At 44.7% G+C, this 18,066-nt stretch overlaps 1 protein-coding gene across 1 annotated transcript in view; it reads right to left on the reverse strand.

The window, feature by feature from the left end:
- grik5 (glutamate receptor, ionotropic, kainate 5) overlaps window positions 1–13,525 on the reverse strand; it is a 143,229-nt gene extending 129,704 nt beyond the window's left edge. Inside the window, 3 exon segments of the mRNA XM_034102321.2 lie at window positions 5,954–7,825; window positions 12,796–12,950; window positions 13,202–13,525. The gene's annotated coding sequence lies outside the window, so the exon portion shown is untranslated.
- Between the last annotated feature and the right edge of the window lie 4,541 nt (window positions 13,526–18,066).

An 18,066-nucleotide genomic window follows, 5' to 3' on the forward strand; every position in this document is an offset into this window, starting at 1 on the left:
TGAGACTCTTCACCCCAAATTGCTCCTGTGGGGATTGCCCACAGTATTGAGTATGTAAGTCGCTTTGGATAAAAGCGTGTAACAAGTGATGTAACACACTACAAGAAAGGGAAAAACACCAAAATAGGCTCCCTTTTATTACAGAATGTAAGGCCACACTTTCTTTTGTTTAGAAACACTAAACAACAAACGTATGTTTGGTACTTCCACGACTTTGCTTCACCTCACTTCTAAACACAACATCGGTGGTGGTCGTCAAATGAAGCTAAAGCGCAGGTTCAGTCAGAAAAACTAGCTTCACATTCATCCACTCCTCAGCTATCTATCAACGGGCTTCTCGTATTCAATTATATGTTGCCACGATCGCCAAGAGCCAATCATCACGCTCATTATCTATTCTCTTCTGTCCTGCAGTCAGCTGTCCTGTCAGGTGTTAATGCTGCGTCCCGTCTTCCCCCCCAGTGCTCCTCCTGTCATCATATCCAGTGGCCAGGTTGAGCTTACAGAAATCCACTCCTTGAAGTGCAGATCTTCAGCGTCCTCCTCATCCCATATCCTCATCAAATCCAGATTGTAACATCACGATACGATAATACGACCTACGATAATACTTTATTGGTCAGATCAAGTCTGGAATGCATCACAGCAGCTCCATGTGCAACATCAACGTAGACAAATGTCAAGACACAATACATGAAAAATAAACAACAAACATTTAACATAACATCACAATCACCACCAGTCTTTAGATGTGGAGGGCGGGTTTCCTATTCTATTAAGGCGGCATCTTCCCTTTAAGATATGTGATATCACGATGGGGGTCTAATCGCCAAAGACTTAACATTTATATCATCTAGAGCAGGGCTGTCAAACTCAAATACACAGTGGGCCAACATTTAAAAAAGGGTACTAGTCGAGGGCCGGACTGGTTCAATGTTTATTGCAGAACTTACTGAAATGAACTTATTGCACATATTAAACCTGGAACTAACAAAGCTTACATTATTGCCTATAAAAACAACATTAAATAATCAGTTGCATTCATTTCTTATGGCTCTATCTGCAGAGTCATTTCTTATGAGTACATTTTCCCACAGGCCAACAACAGCTCCAACAAAACAATTCCCCTCAAAGAACAAACCAAACATGCCCTGTTGCCGTGAGAAACAAAGTGCAGAAGGAAACATCCATGTAAACTCAGTGTACTGCTCTGTGATGCTAGTTCAGATACTTGGCATCTCATCTCGGGGGCAAGGTCATCAGTAAACTTGGGCTCAGGCTCTGAGCTGAGGAGACCCTCAGGATGGAGTGAAGGTGTGCGTGCAATATATCGGCGGGCCAGATCTAATAGTAATTAGAAATTATCCTGCGGACCGAAATCAAATCCACCAAGGGCCTGATTTGGCCCCCGGGTCTTGGGTTTTACACATGTGATCTAATGCAACGACAATAAATGTTTCTTTAAATAAAACAAGTGTCTTCTGATTGAACTACATTTTAAAAACCCATCTTTTGTCCTAGTCAGTTAAAGGAAAAATGGCTTGTGACGGCTCTAAGTGATGTAGAGTCTAACAGAGCTGAGTCCCACGTATATTAATGATCTTCCTCGGTGCAAAGAGACACCTGTAGATATCATGATGAGTGCCATTATTACACCGTCAGGCAGACTGCCGCTCAGCAGGCGCCACGGTGTAGAATTAAAATGTAAAATAGATTCAGTAGACCAAGGCTGACTTTTTTTTCACACAGAAGCAATTATGTAGGATTGTACAAAAGTGGATAGGCAGTTCAAAACTGCGTCAGCTCGCATTGTAATAAATGACAATGCCTTACTGTAATCACTTTGTCTAAATATGGAGTTTTTGGGGGGATATCTTTTAAAAAAGGCTCTCAAAAAACGGATTATAGTGTGTTGACTTTTAATAATGAAATATTTGATCGCAAAAACCCCTCCAACAATATGAAATGCCCTCACTATGTGATCTTGACATAAAAAACAATGAACTGTAGTCAGCTGTTCCTTATTTTGCAGGTTGACCCCCTCTGGTGTCCTCGGGGGTCTGCAGGCAGGTTTGATCAGTGATTGCAGAATGACTTCCCCCTGCTGAGACTCACTTTTCCCGCTATGGGCTTAGCCTGTGATAAGTGATTAGATTAAAAGATGCGCTCTGAATTTTATTTTCTAATCTTCTGATCCACAGACTGACACCATTTGACGGATAAACACCCGAGAGGATTTGCGAGTGGGAAATATGTGCATGAAAAGCACCTCTGCCAAGTTGACAGTAACATTGTGAATATCCAAACAGGTTGGTCGAGGCTAGTCAGGAAGAGTTTATTATATTCTGATCATCTTACCATGTGAGGAGGACATTTTAATTCTGCCAACCAACTAGATTTCCCTGGTGGTGGATTGAAGGCTGCCTTTCATTGACTGCCACGAGCTGAAGCTTTAAAACATGATGAGCACGGTGACATGGCCAACCCTCTGGTGAGAATCAAGAAATTGACATAATGAGCAGTCGTGCCACCATGAAAACAACACGCAACACGAGTACCCAGAATGCCTTTCCCAGGCCTCTCGGGGATACGTCCTGAGATGACCTCAAAGAAGCCTTCGAGTGTCACATGCACTCTCACAAGGCAGCAACACTAACGCTGTGCATATCTGCGCCTCCGCCGTGAGGACTGATCACCTGCGCCTCAGACCGGGTTACAATTACACTGACGGAATACTGACCTTTTCTACTAATGCTAATGCAGCGGTGTCCCTGCCTGCTTTCAGTTGTCCTGGGTGCGTCTACTGAAGCAACACTTAAGTAGGAAAAGGCTTACACAAAGCGTTTACAGTAACAATACACATATACAACTGATAACACTTCCACCCGCTTCACACACATTGCTTTTATCTTCTTGCAATCCAATCTTAATGACTCCATTAACTGAGAGGCCATTAGTGGCATTCACTTCATGGCCATCCGAACAGGCCAGCCGGGAACGCATTATGGAAAGGGCATGTGTGCTAATGTCCATCTCTTGTCATCCTCCTCACACACACACACACACTCACACACACTCAATCCTTTCCCCCTAAGGCCAGCTAGCCTGTAGCAAGCAGGAGTGGACAAACAGCTAAGCAAACAGGGCCGTCGTGTGTGCTCCATTAGGCAATGAGGAGCAAGGGTTTAGGGCAGGCTGCAGTGCCTCGCGCTGGTGGTCAAGCTGAAGCTGAAGTGCTGCTCCGTGTTAGAAGAGATCTCAAATTAGCCTGGCTCTCTTTGGAGCTGTGGCTCTCTGCGACACTTCGGGGGTGAACGGCCACGCAATGGCATCATGGGGCACGGCAGCAGAAGCAAGTCACAGAGAATATTGGATTCAGCGTTGATAACAGTGTGACAATATTCCTGAGATAACACTGGAAGTGCATGGAGAAGACGGGTCTCGATGGCACAGTAACTGAAATAACAGCTGCTTTTCAGAGGAAGCAGCTGTTCCCAACAAAGAACCGTAACATGAGTAATGATGCAGACAATGTCGAAATGTGTTATTTTATGCCTTAACAGTAAGAGGAGAAAAAGTGAAAAAGCAAATAAAATGGGCCCCAGCGATTACAAAGTGAAACCCTGAGGGACGGTCATTGATCCGAGAGCACCTGACGGGTAACACACAGGGCGCCGGGGCGATCTGTAACCAACGGGAAAGATTCTCTTATGAGCCGTGTGCATCGTTTACACCAAGCCGAGTGAAACGATCGGAGCACACTGTGCAGACGCAGCGGTTGCTGTTGTGAGAAGCACTTCGAAAGGGGGAACGTGAATGAGGCAAACACATGACTGGTAATTTGGCACATCATCTCCATGCTGCCGTTCTGTTTCTGCATGGCTGCGCCGGCTGAGCGGAGTGCATGTGGTTCAACACGGACGCTTCCCGACTGGAGCTGCGCTGGTTCTTATCACTTACTCATTCAGTTATTTTGTGACCGTGGGGAAGGCCCCGGATCAAAGTTCATATGATGTCACTGAAGCAAAGACACTCCATGACATGAACCCTCTACTGGATGACAAATGTGCTGCACGGCAACAGAAGAGGAACTTAACGGTTGCCAACTTGCGGTGCTTTGGGGCTTTTTTTAAGCTACATGTTTTTTCTGTGTGTCATATTTCATTGATTTTGTTTTGTGCCCCCCCCCCCCCCCCTCTGCTCTAGTTTGTTATGATTTACTCTTGTACTATACCATCACATACTTAATGCATCTTCTATCTCCTGCCCCAAGCTAGTCTTTAGCTCTGCAGGCTAATGGTGGCGCCTGCTGAGAGGAGAGTGGAGAAGCGTCCTCTCTCATAGGAGGGGGTCAGAGCCCTGGCATTTGCGCACTACTCTGGAAGCAGGAGGGTTCAGACGCTTGTACTTTTGGACTGGACAGCGGCTTCTGCTGCCTGCTTGTTTCCCCCTCTCCAGAGGGGTGAGACCATTTATCAGCTACCAGAAGCACACGACGTGCCACGCAGCCTGGGAATTCAGCTTTTATTACACTTTAAACTGCAAGGTCAACTTGGCAGGAATCGGTGTGAAAGCTGTCAAGCGTGGAAACATGAAACAAATAGCCCACGCAGAGGATGTGGTGTAAAACATCGAGATAAGGAGCAGACATCTCACCGTGATAGCCGTGGTTTACGTTTACACACGTGCAATCGGGTGATAGACAGCGGTTTTCACCCGTTTACTCATTTTTGGGAGCTGACGGCACGACGTTAACGACGTGAGAAAAGGTAAGGGGAGTCAAATGTACGATGACAAGATCCATCAGTTTGAAGAGAAGTTGTTTTTTTTCCTCAGCGCCATTCTGTTTATGGCCACTTGTCATATTAAAAGTCACATCATGTCTTTCCTCTTTCACTCCGCTGCAAGCAGAGAAGCCATGTGGTGAGGCAAAGGGCCTTGTGACAGTGTAATGTACTCAGTCAGGCCATCATACGCCTGTCCTGCCTCCTCTCTGACGGGGACAAAGGGGATCGGCAGCAGCGTGTTATCAGAGTGCAGCCGCAGTAATCGTATTATTTAGTAATCTTAATTCTGAGAGGCTGACCAACAGTGTGAACAAAGCGGGGCCTCGCTAAACCCATCAGAGTGTTCCCATGGAGCAGAGGTCTTTTCCTGCCCCTCTAGACTCCCTTTTTCTCTCCCTTTTTCTCACCCTCCATGTGTCCTCCTCTCTGTTGCTTTCTGTGTCATAGTCTCCTCTCTCTCTCTCTCTCTCTCGGTGCTGGGCCTGGTGACTGTGGGAGTGTATAAAGATGTGGACGTGTCCGCGGAGATGGATGGGCTTAGTAATATGCAGGACCTTGGTCTCAGTATAAAACGTTTCATCAAAGGCAACACTTGAGTGAGATAAAAGGAAGCTGAAATGATATGCAGCCGGGCTGTAATGCTCAGAGCATTAGACGTGAAATGGAGGCAGCAAATAACTAGTCAGGAGTATCACAGTCCTTCTCATTAGCTGGTTCGCCCTCTTCAGTTTTAGCCCCTTTCCATCTCACCCTAATGAATGCAAGAACACTGACACGGAACCAAACAACCGCTCTGAGAAGCGAAAAATACTCACTACTAATTAGTTCAAATTAACCTCAGGACCAATATGTTGGCATGTGCACACACACACACACACACACACCTCCTTTGCCTCTTTCTGATGCTGTTGTAAGCTTGGCTGTAAGATCAACATCTATTTCTTTGGCACACACACACACACATGCGCACGCACACACACGCTCAAATTGCCTGAAGCAGAGGAAGCACAGGAAAGCAAATCCGCTGCGAAGACACCATAAAACCAACACTGCAGAAAAGACGGCCCATGTCTGTTTTTCTGCAGACATGAGCTGAATACGTGCTAACGACATGCAGAGAACATGCGAACACACACACACAGAAAAAGAGAGAGAGTCCTACTTACAGAATGAATCAGATGGTATCAGAAGCGCTGTGCCATGTTATCGCTGTAGTAGTGAGTCAACACGGGCATGGAGATCAGAGACCACAGGGTTGAGGCACTTCCGCCGAGGGGGGGGGGGTGCCGTGGGGTGTCAAAGGGGTGCACACTGTCTCGTTGGGGGTGAGGACAGACAGACGTAATCTGAGGATTCCAGTGTTTATAGTCAGGTGGAGAAAATAATCCCTTTAGAGCAAGGCAATGAAAAATCAACAATTGATTAAAGGGAGAGGTTCAATTCGGTGTGCAGAGAAAACGAGGGATTGATTGGGCCGGTGTTTCTCTTCCTTCTATCTCTTTCTTTTAGAGAACAAATAACAACAGCCCGTCTTCACAAATAAGAAACGGAAAGGGTGAAAAATTAGTCAATCAAAAAAGGGCTTATCTTTTATGCCGTCTCTTTTGTTGTGTTTCCTCTGTCTGCTCACTTCTTGTTGTTCTCTTGTTTGCAGAGGTGCCTATGAGCAAAGGAACGCCGGCATCACAAAACCAATCACCTCGCCAGACGACGAGCGAACACAGAGGAGAAAATGACAAGCAGATGAAGGGGAGGATTTCCGACACCTGCTCTCTCCCTCTGTTTCTCTGCCTCTCTCTCTCTGTCTCTTTCTGCAACCTGTATTTCCTTTCTGGAAGCAGCCCCCCTCCCTCGCAGTGCCAACGTACCGACTGAGGTGGATGCAGATGAAGTAACCGCAAGCGAAAAACGCATTTATTTGCGGTCTTACCTTCTCCCTGTGTCTTCCTCACAAACTACTCCTGCATACAATGACAATGAAATGCTTCTGTGCAGATTGTGTGCCTGACACTTGGAACAGGCTGTGTACCCGTCTTCCCGTCTTCCCGTCTGTCTGTCTGTCTGTCTGTCTGTCTGTCTGACCAGCTTCAGAGCTTGTCTGTCAGTATAGCTGTCCGTTTACCGGGCCATCTTTCAGTCTGTCTTCCTGCCAAACACTGAAATGCAGACCAGGCAGGTACAGGGGGGACATAACCCTTCTCTCCTGCTCAAGTGCCCCCCCTGGTGTAAATCCCGACCCTCCCCGTTGCGCTAACTAGCCTCCAACACGGCACAGGCGAATTAGAAACAGACTCTCCGAGAGAATTTCAAACAGTCCTAATTCTCTATTTCTCTCTCTACCTGTTTACTTCTATGTTCTTCCCCTCACTGCCAGTCTCCTTCTTCGTTATCTATTCTGGACAGTATGTCCTTCCTCTCTCTCCGTCAGCGAAGGGGGATAAAGAAGAATGGCGCTGCTTCACAATGTGTCTCTCCTCGATGTGTGAGAAAGATGGCGAAAAATGAAAAAGAATTGGGAAAATGTGGCAACAAGGTTGTTTTTTCTAATTGTTCTTTTAAAAAAAATAGAACAATGGCCGTTCTCTCCCACAACAAATCAGAGCAGAGAACCTCTCAAGGGGGGATTTTCAATTACTCGCTTTTGCCCACAAGCCAATGTGAAAAAGGGGCCCAGCTCTGAGGTGTGCACAAAAGTGTCGTAATCTCGACAGGATATCCGGGCGATAAATCCGGACATGTCCGAAAGCTCCATGCCATTGCTCAAGCATCACAGCAACTTAATTCATTTCAGGAGAAGTTCAAGAAGCTCAATCGTATTTGCTCAACAGGTTGGCGGTTTTGTTGCAAGTCGACTCCTCTGAGGCTCGTCACGCACTGGAATCTCACTCTGAACTGGAGGAGTTTAAATCTGCAGGTTCAGTCCTCGAGCCGATGGCTGGAGATGTAGGAGAAGGTTAGATGTGGTAAGCTCGTCGCTGGAGGGTGGATGTTGGCTTCCACGATGCCCATTTGGTGTCCATCTCTGCAGGGCTTTAGATCTGGAAGAGAAGGAAAAGGAGAGGGCAAAGTAGAGAGGAGAGAGAGCAAGAGTGCATGAAAGGTTAGCATGGTGACATTTGTGTCACTCTGCCTTATCAGTGATCACGTACGTCATTCTCCTCCTCGTCACACTCCACCCTGTCTGTCATCCTGCTGTCTATTCCGTCCTTGTCACTCTTCCTCCGACTTTGCTGCTTGTTTGCTCCTTCCTCTTCTCCACTCACTCTATGATTTGATCCTTTCACTCTCTCATAAACAAGCTCATCTTCAAACACTCTGACCCGTCACATCTCTCTTCTACTCCCCTGTATCCAATCTTAAAATCTACAGCTAGCCTGCTTTCATTCAATCATTTATCCTGTCTGTTTCCTTCAATTCCAAGTTAGCAGTCCAGCACACTCCACAGTATCCAAGATGCATGCGATGGAGCACACCAAAGGTCGAAAAATTGACCTCTGACTGGTGAATGTGCCTCGGGCAGCTGGAGCACTGCAGCCCAGGTTTAAAGCACTGTTCAGATACACCTAGTTATACTTGACGGGTGAAGACAGCATGGCGTAGGCTGACATTTGTATTCAAAATTCACAGTAGCAGTCGAATTTCTGAAAACATAAAATATTTGATATGTGAGGATGTTGAGAGACATTTCAAATTGTGAGGTGTAGAAGTACAACAGGACGTGGCTTGTTATCAAGTATTCCTAAAACACGGTCCCTCCGCTGCACTGCATGGCCGGCTGCCCTCAGTGAGCTGTTGGTGCTCCTCTTGCTGAACACGAGGGAAATGAGAGACATGGAAGCTCTGCTGAATGGATAATCACGACACCATCTCGGAGGTAATTGGAGGAAGCATTTCCGATTCAACTGCATATAAGGTGAAAAACGATGCAAATAGATACGGCTGTTTGCAAACTTTGTAAACTGCAGCATAGCAACACTAGCTTGTCTTTAGAGGAGAGGAAACTAAGGCACCACAAATAAGCAAAACAGTTATCTCCGCAACGCATTTTAGGAAAGGCTGCATGGGTCAACGTGAAAACAAAATAAATATCAGTTTGAATTGTGTTCAACATAAACATGAAGATGTGATAGCCTTTGTATAAGGGCTGCTCAATTAATCGTATTTGAATCGCAATTACGATTATGGCTTGCAACGATTACGAAAACAACGTAATCGAAATATAACGATTATTTTTGTATTATTATTATATTAAAAAAAAAAAAAAAAAATTGTTTTTTTTTTTTTTCAGTTGAGTTATTACTTAAAGTTCAGGGTAATAAAATCAAGTCAGACCTTCAAAGATGGAAGAGTTTACCTCTGTCGCTTATAGGTCAAATTAACACGGTTAAAATGAACATTCTTCCTAAGTACCTATTTCTTTTCCAATGTCTCCCTCTATTCCTACCTAAACAATTTGTTAAGACTCTTGATCAGGTTATTTCACCCAGGCACCCAGAATAAGTCAATCTATTCTTCAAAGATGTAGACTTAACGCTGGACTGTCTCTCCCGAACTTCCAATTATATTATTGGGCTTCACACACAAGATTTCATTTTGGTCAAAATCAGTGCATCCTCCAAGGTGTAGATTTGAGGCACAGTCTTGTGGCTCATCCTCCGCTATGGCACCACTTACCTCTTCCATTCCCACCAACCTCTCTGGACATACGAATCATCCTGTTGTGAGTTCTACTCTTAAATCTGGTACCAATTTAGGAGGCATTTTAAGTTTACTTCTGCATCCACTTTAGCTCCTTTATTGGGAAACCATTTATTCCGACCTGCCTTATCTGACCCCACTTTCTCTGTATGGCATGAGAAGGGCCTGAGGACTTTTAGAGAGCTTTATAAGGATAATACCTTTCGTAGTTTTACTGATATATCAAGGGAATTTGAACTCCCAACATCTCACCTTTTTCGTTATTTCCAAATTAGACACTGTACCAAATCCCTGTTTCCATCCTTTCCCTCTCTACCCCCTAATCAAATATGGGATGAGTTTCTTTGTTCCGATCCCCTTCAAAAGTCACTTATTTCAAAAATATATAACAAACTCCTGACCGATGACAGCTCACACACACACCACTAAAATCAAGGCTGCCTGGGAGGCGGAGCTAGGGGTGATCACTGGTGGTGCTCTTAACAGGATTCATACGAGTTCATCCTGTGCTCGTCTCACTCTCATACAGTTCAAGGTGCCGGGTTCATTTCTCAAAGGCACGATTGTCACAAATATATCCCACTGTTATTGACATCTGTGACAAATGTCAAGCCTCTCCCTGCAACCTATCCCATATGTTCTTCTCCTGCCCATTAGTGTTTTCCTTTTGGAAGAAGTTTTTTGAGGATATCTCAAAGATACTCTCACTCACTGTGAAAGCCTGTCCCCATATTGCCATATTTGGGTGCCCAGAAGATTACAACAGATACAATTAGATATTTTGGCATTTACTTCGTTATTGGCAAGACGACTTCTTCTTCTTCACTGCAAATCCCAAAAAGCTCCTTCCGATGCTAAGTGGCGCAGCGATGTCATGTCTTTTTCATTAAGAGGCAGAACCTCTATGTTTTACACTAAGTGGCAACGCTTCTTAACCTTCTTCCAATCTCTCGCATCTTTGGTTACTGATTGATGGACGCCCCCCCCCTTCCTCTTTATTACGTATTTATGTTAACTTTTTGTCTTTGTATTGTTTTAGTATTATTATTTTATTATTAGTATTGCTATTATTATCTTGTTTAGTTCAGTCGGTACACTACTCCCTTATATTTGGCTATGTGGTCTGTTTGAGTTATGAAGGTGGCTTAAATACTGTATGCCTGTCAAGTGATGCACAATAGTAGAGACTAAATGGTTCCTAGTAACTTTGAACTGTGGTCCCTGTCAATGTACCAAATGTCTTTTATGTGTCTTCAATACAAATATATATAAAAAGTTCAGGGTAATCAACTGTTAAAAACATACTGTTCACATTTATTTTCTCCAATAAATGGATGTTTTCAAAGTCAATGGATAATCGTTTTTAATAATCGTGATATCAATTATTGACCCAAATAATGGAGATGATGATTTTTGCCATAATCGAGCAGCCCTACTTTGTATAGATAGTTATCCCTTTGCCTCTCAAACGGTCGTCATATTGTTGGTTCTAGACATGATAAAGGGATCACGGTTTTACTATCTTAGGGGTGCTTTAAAGTTCTACTATTCCGACTCTTTCTTATACGTTTTATAGCAAATGCAAATAAATACATCATGTAGATAAGTTGCAGAGCTCCTCTGTGTCGAGAAAAGTTATTCTACATATAAATGAACAGAAGAATACAAGTGCATAGCTGAGAATGGCCTCCATTTCATACATATGTTAGATGTTGAAGTCACAAAGACATGTTTTTAAATGCTACCATCTTCAGGCATCCTTATAATGTTGGAATTTGATCGTGCTCCATCTTATTTAATGCATTTAAAAATAGATCAGTGTCTTCTGGGAGTCGGCTTGATTTAGTTAACACTTTGATAAATGTCTCATCTCCACAATGCAAATAGTCACCTTGGTACCTTTATATTGTGCCAAGACATGTTCTTAGATCCCTTCAAAGTAGCAATGTCCCAGGCAGAGAGGTGAGCATGCAGATGACAGGTGGCAAACTAATGTCGGCTTGAGCTTAGACAGACTTCTTGGATGCCTGTTGACATTCCTTTTCTTTTCATTCTCTTAGAAATCAAACCTTCTTTTGTTAGACAGATTGCTTGACTAAGAAAAAAGGCAGCAGGATGTCAAGTTCTAACTACACAACAGGTAGCCTTGCCTGTTACTATGCAACAGTTCGGACCTGTTGATTATATCGAAGCGTCATTTATATCTTTCAATCCAGAAACCCACAGCTCACAACCTAATGCCGAAAGCCTCCTGGACAGCACAGAGACATGGAGGGAAACTCTGAGTGACTTCATCTCTTTTAACAGAGCAAACCAAAATCATTAAATAGGTTTAGTGACTTCTCCCTTTGTTCAGAGACTACCGAGGTGATGGTCCATCTCAAATGAAACATTAGAGGCCACTCTGTGCATCGGCTCCAATCAATACTGCCGAATGGATACAAGTGACCCTACTGTGACACCCATATCCTCCTAGGACCGGTTAGGTTGATTCCGTGTGTGTGTGGTTAGTGCTCAGTGTCTGTGTGTGTGTGTGCCACAGCCACACGTGTGAAAGGGAGGTGTGAATGGGTGTGCAGAAGGTAGATCAGCAAGGAGTGCAAATACAAGGTGTGTGTGAAACGAGAAACAGTGTGTGAGTCTGTGTGTGTCTGCATTGCATGTTCATGTGACAGCTGTCATGCCCGAAGCAATTAAACACATTGATCTGCTTCATAACCTTCTGTTTCATCACCCCCACACACCTATGCCTTCTCTGCATTGTATCACACACACACACACACACACACGATGAAAAGCTATCAAAATGATTGACACAGAAATAGCAATCCTTTCACTCACACACACACACAAATCCGTCTCCACTCAGGAAAGAGACTCAACCGTATTTGGTGTGTCTGAATTCAAACGGAATGTGGAGAGGAGCTTGAAGAGACCGAGAGAGGGGTGGAGGCGAGGAGGGGGGATTGGTGACACAGTCGAAGAGGGGGGGAGAGAAGCAAAGAGGGGAATGGGGGGAGAGAAGCAACACATTGAAGTGAGCTATTCAGATTTGATCCAAATCCATCAAACTGGACGGGCCTGTTAATGTCTCGATGGGGGGGGGGTTAGATGAGGGGAGATGGATGCTGGATGAAAAGGGGACAGAAGGAGGGATGGAGGGAAACAGGTGGGGGGGGGGGGTAAGGTGGGTCGGACAGTGGGTGAGAGAGAATCACATCAGTGGTGAAAATGCCTTGGACGTACTAAACATGAAACAGGGACATTAGAGGTGAAAGAGGTAAAGAAGGTCGAGAGGACGGACACTCACCCATTTCAGCCGACTCTCCCCCGGCGAGCACAATCCCCGCTCTGTGATCCCATCCTGGGGAAAGGCGCAGCGAGATCCCGGAGCTCCCTCCACTGAATACCAATGGGGCTGCTAATATCAGCTCTCACACACACACACACACTCACTCACCGGCACTGTGGAGGAAAAAGCCACAAACACACAGTCAAGTCCGGCGTAGTTGTTTAAATGAAAAGAAGAAGAAAGGGCTGTGATGCACACGGCATATCACAACTGCAAGAGACATGGCAGCACAACTGCACTTGCATTCCTTTCTTCCTCTCTTATTTCCAATTTCTTCATGAGAAATCAGAGGCAGTGCACAAGCCAGAGGCATAAACACACACACACACACACACTGATATGTACAGCCTATGCAACTACTTACAGGGCATATATTCAATCCCGTCAAGTCCCACAGTCGACTCCTCTCTGGCTCACAGCTCCACGGCGTCAGAGAGAAATGAGTTGTCCGCTATTTTCCCTGTGCCTCCCCGCGGGCTCCTCGCAGCGGCGGCGTCTGATGCAGAGATAAAAGCAAATGAAGGCAGACTCTCCGTCCTCCCTGATTGTCTCCTCATGTGCAGTGTACATCCAGTTTTGCTGTATCCATTTGTTGATTCAGCTCCAATCCGTTCGCCTGCCTGTTTACTCCGCTGTGATTCGGCGACACGCAACGGCCAACTGCATTCACTTAGTCACCCTCCCCTCTGCCTCCCTCCTCTGTCTCTCCCCTTGCTCAATAGTATACCCGTACCTCCTTGGCTTTCTCCATCAGCTCTCTCTCTCTCTCCCTGCACCCTCCCACTCTCTCCCCTCCCTCCCTTCTTCATCCCAACACCCACTCTTTTACTCTCTCTCCCTCCTAGGTATTTTTTCTCAAGGATGAATATCAACTCACCCGCTCTCTCTTCTCTCCATCAGTCTCTGCGATAAGTATTTGAAATAAGTGAAAAAGCAAAAAACTAACCATGAAAGGAGAAGACACACACATCTGAAACACACACACACACACACACACACACACACACACACACACACACACACACACACACACACACACAGGCCAACAGAGAGAGAATCATAGGGATGTGTTACATCCCTAGCCAGGGTAAACTACCCTGACAGAGTTTGACATGGCTACATGCTCAGGGTGACAAACACTATCACAGCGCCACGCGACTCGCCTCATATCCTATGACACACATAATGCACTGACACACACACAAACATCTACACGCACAAACATTTACACGCACCCACACACAGGAGAATCAGATGTGAACACACACTTTGGCACACATTCTGAGGCACATATTGATATTATGTCAGTGATATGCACGAACACAAAGTGGAGGTGAACACACACGGACATCAATCAGAGCAGGAGGTTAGATCAAACAGCTCACAGTGGGGGGTTGGTACAAGTCTATTTACTCAAGTTCTGTACAGTAGCACAGAAAAGTTGTCCAAAATAGTAGATTTTGCACTCAAATTCAAACGGAACATCCAATACTTTCTCCCAAAAGACTCGCGGTTTGATTGGCTAGCGCTTCTACTGTCAGATTTGCATAAACGTGATTTGATTGGCTGGCGCTTCCAGCTCAGCTTCAAAAGTTGAACATTGCTCAACTTTTGAATCCTGGACATTCTGGAAATCTTCGCTTCGCTCCCCCACAATGCAGTTCGGCGAAAAGCGAGGCAAAGTGACGTCATCCCCATTCAAAGTCAACGGGCAGAGAAGCGTTGGAAGATTCTTCTGAAGCTGCTGTGTAGACGTACCGTCAACCTCTTCTGGGAAAAGACAGCATGGAGAACTGGCAGGAAAATAAGTTACTGCAGTAGAAAAGTAAGAAATGTCTTTTTCCCCATTTCTATCATTTCATTGAACTAATTACAATATTTTTTTTTTTTTGTATATGACTCTTTTGCTTTAGAAACATGTTTGATCCATAATGCCATGCCAATTAAGACAATTTAATTAACATTTTGCTCAATTGTATGCAGTTCGACTGAACCAGGTTTCAGATGGAAATGAAAAGATTTTTTACAGCCATTGTTACTGGAGAAAGGAAGCTTGTTTGGGGTCGTTTCGGTTCTCCAGAGATGACAGGAAATGATGTGAGAGACAGAAATGAGGAATGGCATGCAAGCGTGTTGCGTGTCAAGGTCATCACCAACACCTCGCCTACCATGCGCTCATAAGACTACAATTAAAAAAGAAACAAGTTATTCTTAAAAATGATATATTTTGTATAGATCTATCATATAGTTTTACATCTGTATGCTGTTAGGGAAACTTCTGTGTAGCAATGCAGTGGGAGTCACCAACTCAGGAAGGAGACAGGGTAGAGCAGGAGCTTTGATGTCAAACACTGGAGGTTTATTTGGAGTTACGGCCGGAGGATTCACATCACAAGTCACACAGTCACGGTCTGACTGCACGGGTGGTTGCCACGTCAGTTCTGGAGCGCCTCTCTCTCGTTATCCCATTTAACTGGTTTCACAGAGTAATCAACATGTTTTGATAAGATAGCTTTAGACAGTTGGGCACACTGAGTCACTTGCGTCCGTCACTTATGGCCTCGAAGATGTCATACCTTGGAGTCCACAAACAACAAAGAAGGAAGTGTCCCAGTGCACCCACAACAACAGACCATCTGTGACCTAGGGTTGACCGGTCACAGAATGGGAACAATAACATTATGGCTGAAGCAGCCTATGTCCTTAAAGGAGATAGCAGACGTCAGGGTTGGTCCTGTACGTCATATCTAGGAGTCTAGGTCAATAATTTCCCTAACATATACAATATATAGTAATATATCACCTTTAAAGAACTGTAAATGTAGTTTGCATATTAATATAATTGTAATGCCAAACTCTAGAAAGACAGTGAGTATATTTCACAAATAATTCAAATGTTTGACACATTGCTGCAAATCCTCCCTCCTCCCCAGAGCACCCTGACGCTTCATGTGGGCTCCCTTGAATGAATTAGGGCTGCTCAATTAGTCGTATTTTAATCGCAATTACGATTATGGCTCGCAACGATTACGAAAACAACGTAATCGAAATAAAACGATTATTTTTAATTATTACTTTTCTTTTTTTTCAGTTGAATTATACTTAAAGTTCAGGGTAATCAACTGTTCAAAACATAATGTTCAAATGTTCCAACAAATTGATGTTTTCAAAGTAAATGGATCATCGTTTTTAATAATCGTGATGTCAATTATTGACCCAAATAATCGAGATTATGATTTCTGCCATACTCGAGCAGACATCCTCCTCACTATTTATGTTCACTCATATACGGCACGACTCCACAACAGCGCGAGCCCACTGCCAGCAGACAGCAGTCTCCCATATCCCACTTCTATCAGGCCACGCTGTCTCATCCCCTCACCAGGAGACCCTGCTTTTGTTCCTCTCTGGTGCGCTGCTCGGTCCGAGTCTCCGTTTCAATATAGATCTGTTTCCTAACCTTACAGCCGCGACGCTCTCTGAGCATTTTATGTTCTCCAAGGCTATTAAACTCACTACAGTTTGTTGAATCATTGATTTTGTCACTCTTTGCATGAGGTGGCTCCTTAATTGCTAGTGACACTGTGCTGCCCTATAGTGATATTTCTAAGTTAAGATTTTTAAAAGAGAGGTTCTGTTACGAGATTTAAAATTGACAACTGAATATGCCATGTGTCATTTACTAATTAATCGACATTGCTTCTGTCCAAACAACAATCTTAAACCCACACAGTGACACGTTCTAAAGAGCCTATTTGTGCCCGCCTTATTGACTAATAGCCTCTGATTTAAGCCTCTGGATACATCAACTCCGGTCCGTCTGCTAAGCTGTCCCCTAATCAAACAAGAGAGCAAATATAGTATGTGACAATGCTGAGCTGTCTCCTCCACTTTGGTCTCAAACTGCCCCCCCCTTCACCCAATGCTTCATCATGTTTTCACCTATTCATCTCGTAAGATAATGTACATCTCAAGATGTCTTCGTCCAGTGGGCGGACGGTGCTGGAGCACCCATTACTCATGTTTGAGCCGATTAGGCCGCAGCCATGTCGGCCAGAGGTTCCCTCAGGCCATGGCATTTTGTTTTTTGGTGTGTTTGTGTGTGTGTGTGGACATTTGGATGACTGTTTCTGCATCCATCCGAATTTTTGAAATTCTTCATTAGGCTGTGTGTGTGTGTGTGTGTGTGTGTGTGTGTGTGTGTGTGTGTGTGTGTGTGTGTGTGTGTGTGTGTGTGTGTGTGTGTGTGTGTGTGTGTGTGTGTGTGTGTGTGTGTGTGTGTGTGTGTGTGTGTGTGTGTGTGTGTGTGTGTGTGTGTGTGTGTGTGTGTGTGTGTGTGTGTGTGTGTGTGTGTGTGTGTGTGTGTGTTAGGAGTGTTTACCCCAAAGCTTTGACCCTCAGCTGCAGTTTTTAGGAAGTCAGGAGGAGCCTCCATGTGCTGTCGCTCCCGTTCCATCACACACTCTGACACACGCCTGCAGTCCCTTTGTGTGCGTGTGTTGTCTAATTTACCCCACTCATGGTTTGCAGCACTACGAGGTGACAATGAATCTGCTCTGTGAGAGTGCCTGTCTGCGTACTAAGCCAGTCTTTTTATATTCGCACTATGTTGAAGATCCAACATGCAGAAACAAATATAATATTACTGGTGATTTAGGCCTCACTGCATCCACTGAACGTCTGCTGTCACTCTCTGTTTCAGTCTCCCTTTCTTTCTCTTAATATGCATTCAACAGCTGTCTCTCTCTCATTTCCATCCCACACCACTTTGCTCTTGACAAATTGATGTGAAGCACTTTTACATAACAACTACGTATCACACACACACACACACACTCCAAAAACCATCCACAGCACAAATGTAAACCTTACTCGACCATTACACATACACTTTGCTGCAGGTGTGAAGAGCCCAGAGTTTCTTTTGCAGATGTGTGTTTTCATACTTTTCTCTTTGAAGAACACAAATGTGCTCTCGTGTTAACTATTGCTTGGAAAGCATTCAAAAGAGGGGAGGGAGAGATGGGGGAAGACAGAGGGAGAGGGGGGGGGAATTGACATTCTGCCCGAGCACTGTGCTCTGCTCGTGGAATAATGATTAGCTCCTCAGTATTCTAGTCACAAATGCTTCACTATCAATGAGAGAGAGAGAGAGAGAGAGAGAGAGAGAGAGAGAGAGAGAGAGAGAGAGGAAGTGGGAAACATGAGAGCAGGGGAACGAGAGGGAGG

The sequence above is a fragment of the Pseudochaenichthys georgianus genome, chromosome 16 (genome assembly GCF_902827115.2).
Source record: "Pseudochaenichthys georgianus chromosome 16, fPseGeo1.2, whole genome shotgun sequence".
NCBI lineage: Eukaryota > Metazoa > Chordata > Actinopteri > Perciformes > Channichthyidae > Pseudochaenichthys > Pseudochaenichthys georgianus.